The 9,893-nt window shown below is 33.8% G+C and overlaps 1 protein-coding gene across 2 annotated transcripts in view; it reads right to left on the reverse strand.

The window, feature by feature from the left end:
- The window catches only part of Tl (toll like receptor), a 174,950-nt gene extending 173,685 nt beyond the window's left edge, over positions 1-1,265 (reverse strand). For both annotated transcript variants that reach the window (XM_075292900.1, XM_075292901.1), the window contains exon 1: positions 1,117-1,265. The gene's annotated coding sequence lies outside the window, so the exon portion shown is untranslated. The remainder of the gene's footprint in view (positions 1-1,116) is intronic.
- Between the last annotated feature and the right edge of the window lie 8,628 nt (positions 1,266-9,893).

Raw genomic sequence — 9,893 nt, forward strand, 5'->3', positions numbered from 1 at the left:
AAAGAACTGAAGTGATTGATCTTTTCATTGAACTACAATGTCGAATACTACGACAGACAAACAACTAACCGGAGGGACGGACAGACATATATCGTTAGATCGTTCTAGAAGTTCACCCTGATAAAGAATATATATTCTTCATATAGTTGGAAACTGGCTTTTCGTTAAAATCGGCATGGCAAATTAATTATGTCCTCATACGATGATGGTTGGTATACACAAAGAAAAAGTATTTTCCTCCGGAACGAAATTCACCTTCCTTATAAAATATTTTCTCTAAGAGCACATAAATCCAAATGTATGCGAAGCAGTGGAACGATTGGCTCTAATTTTTTTTTATTTGCCATAAAACTTCGCTTGCCAAAAATTTCGTTCTTCAGGAAAAAAAAAAACTTCTTTTAGTGAATAAAAACCGATGGCCGGCTGTTCGGCAACATAAACCTTAAACCTAAATAGGCCACACAAATGTTTTGATCTCAGATGTTACTCGCAGAGAAATAATATGATAACCTCGAACATGTTCCAAGAGGATAATGTTACTTTTTCAAGGGGAAATTGAACTGTTTTTGTCGTAAAGATATTGTTTTCCCGAAATGACAAACATGGTTCAACTTCTTTAAAGTAAATATTCACCCTCCAGCATTGTTTTCGAAAAAGTCCTATTCCATGCCATGGAATATCCCATATCCATACATACCACATATAAATAATATATAAACTGTATTACAATTGTGTGGTATGCCTTGAGCTTCCGCAAAATAAATATTGTTATTTTTTTCCGATGGGCTGTGTGATATGCCAGTGATAAAAACAAAAAAACAATTTATTGATGCGTTAATTAGTGGCATTAACAAATTTAATTTATGCCTTTGATGACCGTTGCCGCCAATTTATGCCGCAACGGAAAAGGCATTTGGTCAGTGAGAAACAGTGACAAAAATCTTTTTAATTAATTTACAATTTTTCTAAAAGCATTGGGGCTTTTAGTGATTGAGTGCGCCGGAGATATTCCAATAATTAATTTCATTAATAAGGTTAATGTGATATATGGTGGTAAATATATCATGCACACACAAACATAGGCGGTATACAAGTTGAAAATAAAAACGAACTTACCTTGATTTAATGATTATTGATAATTAATGGGTTTCAATACGCAGATAATGATGATGGTGAGTAGTATAAGACTATTCCGGTATTATTATTACCGCAGAGTATTAAATTTCCGTTTCCTTATGTGACAAAGTGTGAGTGCGGAATACATCAGCTAACTGTAATGAAAAAAAGGAAGAGGTTAGTATATTTGTGCCAAATAAATGGATGGGGAGCTTTGGTAAAATTATATACGAGACTTTTATTTGTTTAACAAGTGTAGGGTTGCGTATGAGTACATCGCTCATACGTACCGGTGGCCTTTCACTCTTTCAATTAATATTAATTATACGCACTATGTTTTAGTTTTTATTTACTACTCTAATATTAATATTTTACTGGTTTTTCCTCATAATTCCGCTAAAATAAATAAACCCTCGTTTTTAGTGTTTAAATTTGCCATGTAAATAAAGAATCGGTTTATGAAATGAGAAAAAAAAAACTGCAAAATAAAACACAATGTTACATGCTGTTGAGTTTTTTTTTTTTTTGTATTGTTCATATTCTCTCAAGTGTGACACTTTCGTAGCCTATGGCAGCAGAAACAAAAGCAATTGAAAGTAGAACGCACAATTACAATACTCTTGTGATTTCAACGGAAAAATATGAAATGTATCAAATTAAAATATAAAATAAATAAATCCCTTCAGTGGAAGGGTATTGCGAAAAATTTTTTTTTTTCGACGATATTATTATGAAAACGTTTGTGGCTGTGCTTTGGGAAATTTTCATTTTCAATGGCGGGTTTGTTGTTTTTAATAAATTAAAATGTCAACATAAAATCAAGGGGGTGGGGGGAAGTTTGAAGTCGAAATGAAGGGATTATATTTTATGGTAGACGTATATGTACACTACATTTGAATTGATAAGAATCAACGCATATGAGACTAAAAGTCTAAGAGTAAAAATTTCAAATAAATTTAAGTGACAAGAAAGAAGTTCACGATGGTGGTAAAACTGCCGTATGGGGAATGCATAACACCAGGGCCGGTACAAGACTAGTCCGTGGAGTGTATGGACTAGGGCTGTCATTCGGGATTACTCCCGTCCCAAAATTCTGGGATTTTCGGAACGGTATTTATCCCGCATCCCAGGAGTTCTTATTTTGAATCCCGGGATATTTCGGCATCTCGAAAAAATAATCTAAATTTGTTAAATTTGCAGTTTTTTGGATTTCTTTTATTACTACATTGGTGTCTTCATTCAGCGTAAACAACCTTAGTCCAGTGTCGACTGTAAGAGATGTTTTTCATCTGTAATAAGATATGATTTCGTATATCTGATGAAACATCGGATGCCTTGATATTTTTAAGAGCCCTACGGGAAATGGATCAACCACAGGACCGGTACAGGACTAGTCCCTGGTGTGTATGAACTAGTCCCAGTTCTAGTCAAAACGGGAGCCACCGTGGTGCAATGGTTAGCATGCCCGCCTTGCATACACAAGGTCTTGGGTTCGAATCCTGCTTCGACCGAACACCAAAAAGTTTTTCAGCGGTGGATTATCCCACCTCAGTAATGCTGGTAACATTTCTGAGGGTTTCAAAGCTTCTCTATGTGGTTTCACTGCAATGTGGAACGCCGTTCGGACTCGGCTATAAAAGGGAGGTCCCTTGTCATTGAGCTTAACATCGAATCGGGCAGCACTCAGTGATAAGAGAGAACTTCACCAATGTGGTATCGCAATAGACTGAATATGTTAGTCTAAGTGAGCCTGATATATCGGGCTGCCACCTAACCTAACCTAGTCAAAACGTATGGAAGGGACTGGTCACTTTAACGTAGGTTTGTCATTGTGGGGGTAAATTTACACTTTAGGACACATCTTGGACTCATTCCACATTGCACTCATCCCACATTGACAGGTCCTCATGAATCAGTCTCGGACTCTTAGGAATCTGTTTAATTTTGAGCATCCAAATCGCACCAGAAATGAAAAACTTTTGAAATATGTTGAACAATAGATTATTCTGATAACTTCACTATATGTGTAGATCCAATAAGATTTTAATATCAAGCCGGTATCAGTCCTGTGATATGTCCGTCAGTGGCAATTTGCACCAATTTCCCGTAGGGAGGTTACTTAACAGAAAATCCTTAAAATCTTTTGTTGAGAATGATAGCAATACGCAATAGATTTAAATAGATAAAATTGAATTTAAACAAATTTGCTTGATAAACTAAAATTTGACGGCTAGGTTATGTTAGGTGTCAGCTCGATGTATCAGGCTCACTTAGACTTCAGTCCATTGTGATACCACAGTTGTGCACTTCTCTCTTATCACTGAGTGTAGCCCGACTCTATTTTAAGCTCAATGACGGCGTTCCACATTGCAGTTAAAAGACTCAGAAATATCACCAGCTCTACAGAGGTGGGATAATCCACAGCTGAAAACTTTTTGGTGTTCGGTCGAAGTAGGAATCGAACCGACGACCTTGTGTATGCGGTGGCTCCCTTTGATGGCTAAGCCGATAAAAATTTGTCTTGTCGGTGGCGGACATTATAAAACCAATAGGAACAAATACGAATAATAATGAGATTAGTTGTACAATCAATCTTACAATCAAGTATAAATTTCATTCAAATTGTCTAAGCTAAATTTTTGTAAAATTATTACGGCAACTTTTTCTGATTTAATTCAATATTTTTGATTAATTGGTGGCTAATTTTGATTCGAGATGAGTCGACATATTCAGCGGCGCACAACGATCGGCAAAACCTGGTTGGCCGCGCAACTCGGCGGCTTCATTCGCTGCGGGCGACACAAATGCAAATAGCTAGTACTAGCAACTGCCAAAAGGGTGTCGGCAATATTGGTTATAACATTCAAAAATTTAGACGGACGGACATCTTGGCCTGGCCCAGATCAGCAGATCGCGAATTAAGTTGGGCTACTTACTTTTTCATTTTGATGTCAAAAAAATACGAAATTCTAAATTTTCTTATGCGTTTAAAGTAACTCTAGCATTTACGCTTCGGATAAATCAGACGACTGTATTAGAATAAATGCTAAAAAAACGGACTGACAAACACGATACCTCTGTCTACAATGACTTCAGCAACACTACGCAAATAGTTTTTTTTTTGCAGTATCCAATGAATATGGAAACCTTTCTTCTACGATACTCTTGGGCAATATCCATGAGTGGACGTCTCTGTTACAAATAAACTAATTGTGTCTGTTCTGAATATGGTTTAAGAAAAAAAAACTTCTACACTCTTTAGCATTTGAAGTGATTATATTCACTCTATTACTCAATCTGCCTCTTCCTCTTGAATAGAGATATAGATAATGCATTCATTGTTAAATGAAATTCAACAAAGCATAAAACATATCCCAAAATTGATTGCAAATAGTTACCCATACTCTATCACATACATTTGTATTCTCCCATCACCTATAGCTCTCCCTCAACGCACCTTAAATATCAGCACTTTTTGTCGATTTATGGTACCGAAATATGCAAAAAAAAAGTGAAGTAGGAAGTTTACAGAGTACAATGGCAATCCCAAATGCAAATATTAAACTTGCCACATTCAATGGGGCAAGTGTGTGTGTATATGTGTGTGAGTAAGTGCACAACAAATGATGAAGCTGAACTGCAAGCAGTCAGAGTAACTGTTGTTGCTATGGTTATAGCTACGACAGCAACAACAATCACATGAAATGCTACATTGAAAAATATACATTCAAGGATAACATTACTTTTTATGAATCTCTCTCAATGGGAGGCATGGATACCAAGAGAAAATGGCATTGTATATTTGGACATACACTAGCATACACTCTCTCTTATAAACACAATCTCACACATACACACATATAGGGATATACTCGAAATAGCATTGGGGAAACCGAAGCACTATAAATCTCTGCTCTGAGTAGGTAGTTCGGAATGAATGAATGAATGCATGAGGAAATTGAATTAGAAAAGGTGTTAGCATACAAGGGAGAGAAATGGATGAATGCATGCTAAAATATTCGCATATACAAATGTGTTGATATAGAGATATTCCTTGGGGTACCAATAAGTGTATCAAAGACGAACTGGTCATCCATATTGAAATGAATTCCATTAGAAATTGGTTTTCCAAAAAAAAAAAAAAAAATCCTTCTGTTTTGTTATTCAATGCTACAGAGTATTCTGTGAAATTGTACTAATTTAAGTCAAAGATTTATGAATGATTTTAAGAATGCAGACAATTTAATCGTTATCATATTATAGAGAACCCAATTAAGTTTATGGTTTACAGAAGGTTTCTACACTCAAAAAAAAAGTTTATTTTAATTGAATGAAGATTTTGACCTAAGGATTCCGTGCCAAAGATTCCGCTTCTCAAAAATAGAGACATTTTTGGGGAACTATCTAGGCTCTATAAAGTTAAAATTAGGATATCGAATTTTCATTCTCTTTTTGCGATAAATAAATAAAAGAGAAGGAAAATTATAGACAAATGCCAGTTTAAAATCCAAATTATAATATAAGATACTTCTAAGTAAAAATTGGGTCTCTTATTTCAAAAAGAACTTCAAACCTAAGGTCCTAAATCTTCAAAATAAGTCTTAGCCTATATTTGAAGTGTTTGTATCTTAAATCTAAAGATGCAGTATTTCAGACAAATTTAAGGACGATTTCATTGAATGAAAAAATGTTTCTTAAGTTTTAGGAAATTTAGCCATAGTTCAAAGGGAGAGATACAAATTTCCAAAAATTGTGTCCTAAAGTGAATGAACAAAATTTTTGAAGCAAATATTATAAACTTTCTTTTAATTAAAAATTGCATTATTTTAAAGTAATTTCACCTTAATGATGTGTAAATTGCGTGTCATAAAATTTAGGTTGCCTAATATTTAATATTACGTAAATACTTGTTTTCAGTGTAGGATTTTGTAAAGGAAGAATTTTAGGATTTTGTATATGGGCTTGCAAAAGTGAAGTTCTACTTTTAACTGCCCCGGAAGTTGTTTTAATTCATATTTTTATATTTTTAAAGAATTTTATCATTCTTGTTTCAAAAGGTACACTGAAAAATACAGACCTAATATGTAAGATTATGTAACTTAAATTTTAGGACAAACAATTTAATTATTAATTCGTGTAGAATCTTTAAAATTTGCGTCCCTATCCCAGCAAAAAAAATTGGAAGTTCTTCTCAAAAGTTCAAAAACCACATCCAAAAATGTCCTCCGAAAGATGTTCTTTATTTTAACTGCACTGTAAATTTTGCCTAAAAAAGGATAAATCCTTTCTGGAAAAATTGGGAATTTTCGAAAATATTTTATGTCAGACGTTCCACATAAGCGTTAGAATGCATTAAAAATCATAAAAAATTGTTAAAACTATTTATTTGTCAAACTATCACAACATTTCTTAATTCACATCCAAAACACTGAATTTGCATCAGACCTTAAGAAGTGATGCAAATTTAGTGCAACGGTTGTTGAAATGGCGGGCTTCCGTCCTATGACAAGCCAATGTAAAATTCATCGCTTCTGCGCCAATTGTGCACCACTTCCGGATCCAAAAACATTTTCACTACTTTTTTGGCGACGCTTTTTTGCTGGGATGTTAAAATCATGTGTCTTTGAAATAAAGGAATTTTTCCTTAAAGTGAAGAAAAACTTATCAGATTTAAAAAAAAATAATTTTTAAATTAAGTGACTTAGGATTAAACATAAAAAAGATTCGATTATAGTCTAATATTTATTTTGAATATATTGCTTCGTTATCTCAATTTATTTTTTCTAATTAAGAAAATATTTTTAATTAATATTTTTAATAGTTTAAAGTTATATCCCACGTTTTGAGATTTTAACAAAGCGCAGTTTAAATCAGGAAAATATAATGCCTGATGTATTTTTTGTACTACAACTCACGAATCGGCTGTGGAAATTTTCAAAAAAAAAAAAATAATAATAATAAAGTTTAACCACAAACAAATAATTTTTTATGCTATAAAAATAATATAAATTTATTGTTAGTTTAACTACGGAATTTTTATCGGTGTAATACTAAATTTATACAGTCTAGATTTAAAGCTAGATATCTCCCTCAAAATGTCCTTATTTTATAGAAGCAGCATTTTTGGCTCGGAATCAATACTAAAATCCTTGAACGAAGGTCGAAATCTTTGGATCCAAGTAATTGTTTGTTTGTGTGAGTAAGTCTCTTGTAGAAAAATGGGGGGGGGGGGTTACATAAAAGGATTGCTTTGAACGACTGTAATTAACTCTTTCACTACCTTATTAAATCAAATGTTAAAAACATAAATTTGTCTTCTTCGTTTTTGCTTGTCTTAGCATGTAGAATAATTGTAATTTTGTGGGCCTGCCTCAATTAGCTAAAAAAGCTATAGATACACTTAAAGAAAAAATACTTTCCTCAGGAACGAAATTTTACACTCAAAAAAAAAGTGAACCCTATATTTCACCGTGGTGCAATGGTTAGCATGCCCGCCTTGCATACACAAGGTCGTGGGTTCGATTCCTGCTTCGACCGAACACCAAAAAGTTTTTCAGCGGTGGATTATCCCACCTCAGTCATGCTGGTGACATTTCTGAGGATTCAAAGCTTCTCTAAGTGGTTTCTCAGCAATGTGGAACGCCGTTCGGACTCGGCTATAAAAAGGAGGTCCCTTGTCATTGAGCTTAACATGGAATCGGGCAGCACTCAGTGATAAGAGAGAAGTTCACCAATGTGGTACTGAATAGTCTAAGTGAGCCTGATACATCGGGCTGCCACCTTACCTAACCTAACCTAACCTATATTTCACTAAGGCCGATTTAATTCTATTTTAGTTCATACAATTATTACGTTTTAATTACGTTTCATGACTTTAATAATTATACACAAATGAAGCATAAAGATCCCCCGAAATTGTTCAGAATTAATTAAAATTTTTAATGAGCCTATCGTGAACTTCGTATGGTACTAAAGACATTCAAACATGGAAATTTTCTTTAACAAATGAAATGTTTAGGTAAAATTTTCTAAATTAGATTTATTTTTTCAACAATTAACTAAAATTTTCTTTCCTGGCGGGTTCACTGTTTTTTCAGTGTAGACAAACGAAATTCCCCTTTCTTACAAAGTATTTTCTTTAAGACCAAACAGACTCAAAATTTATGATATCAACGACTGTCTCTAATTTTTTTCATTTACCTATAAAGAAAATACTTTAGCGTCAAAATAAAACTTTGTCTAAAACTTCGTTCCTCAGAAAAGAAAACTCTCACTATATGAAACCAAATGAAACCTATAACATCTGTTAAAATGTGAGAAAAATATAGAAAACAAAATCTGAAATAATATCGTCTATAGTTTTTGTATAAATTACCATTTACAAGAGACGTTCACCAGAGACATGGTCTCAAAATTGCATATTTTTCGTTGATTCTTAAAGAAGCTCATTAAAATGCATTTAATTGTCCATCCATAATGGAAAAGTTTATTGCGTATCTAGATTATAGCTTACTCTTTAAAACAATATCGAGAAAGAAATCGATACTAAATGGTGAGTTAGAGTTTGGTGTCTTTTTCAAATGCCCTCTGAAGTGGACGTCGGTGCTCAAAGGGTTAATTGAAGAACCCCTTTCAAACAAACCTGAGACTTTCACAATGGAAACCCTAAATAGTCTTCGATCTTTGTTGCAAATAAAGCAATTTACAATTACTGCACATAGAGCCCCTCCATTTAAAAGTATTAAAGGGTGATACGGTCAAAATTTGGTCAAGGGAAAACGCGTGTAAATCGGTGAAATCGTTTATTTAAAAAATCAAATTAAATTTCTTTTTCAAGTTCAATTAGTATAAAATTCAGGAAAAATATTCAGTTAGGCTTTCGCTAAAAGGATTGCTTTGAACGACTGTAATTAACTCTTTCACTACCTTATTAAATCAAATGTTAAAAACATAAATTTGTCTTCTTCGTTTTTGCTTGTCTTAGCATGTAGAATAATTGTAATTTTGTGGGCCTGCCTCAATTAGCTAAAAAAGCTATAGATACACTTAAAGAAAAAATACTTTCCTCAGGAACGAAATTTTACACTCAAAAAAAAGTGAACCCTATATTTCACCGTGGTGCAATGGTTAGCATGCCCGCCTTGCATACACAAGGTCGTGGGTTCGATTCCTGCTTCGACCGAACACCAAAAAGTTTTTCAGCGGTGGATTATCCCACCTCAGTCATGCTGGTGACATTTCTGAGGATTCAAAGCTTCTCTAAGTGGTTTCTCAGCAATGTGGAACGCCGTTCGGACTCGGCTATAAAAAGGAGGTCCCTTGTCATTGAGCTTAACATGGAATCGGGCAGCACTCAGTGATAAGAGAGAAGTTCACCAATGTGGTACTGAATAGTCTAAGTGAGCCTGATACATCGGGCTGCCACCTTACCTAACCTAACCTAACCTATATTTCACTAAGGCCGATTTAATTCTATTTTAGTTCATACAATTATTTCGTTTCAATTACGTTTCATGACTTTAATAATTATACACAAATGAAGCATAAAGATCCCCCGAAATTGTTCAGAATTAATTAAAATTTTTAATGAGCCTATCGTGAACTTCGTATGGTACTAAAGACATTCAAACATGGAAATTTTCTTTAACAAATGAAATGTTTAGGTAAAATTTTCTAAATTAGATTTATTTTTTCAACAATTAACTAAAATTTTCTTTCCTGGCGGGTTCACTGTTTTTTCAGTGTAGACAAACGAAATTCCCCTTTCTTACAAAGTA

Source organism: Haematobia irritans, chromosome 1, assembly GCF_050003625.1.
Source record: "Haematobia irritans isolate KBUSLIRL chromosome 1, ASM5000362v1, whole genome shotgun sequence".
Taxonomy (NCBI): Eukaryota; Metazoa; Arthropoda; class Insecta; order Diptera; family Muscidae; genus Haematobia; species Haematobia irritans.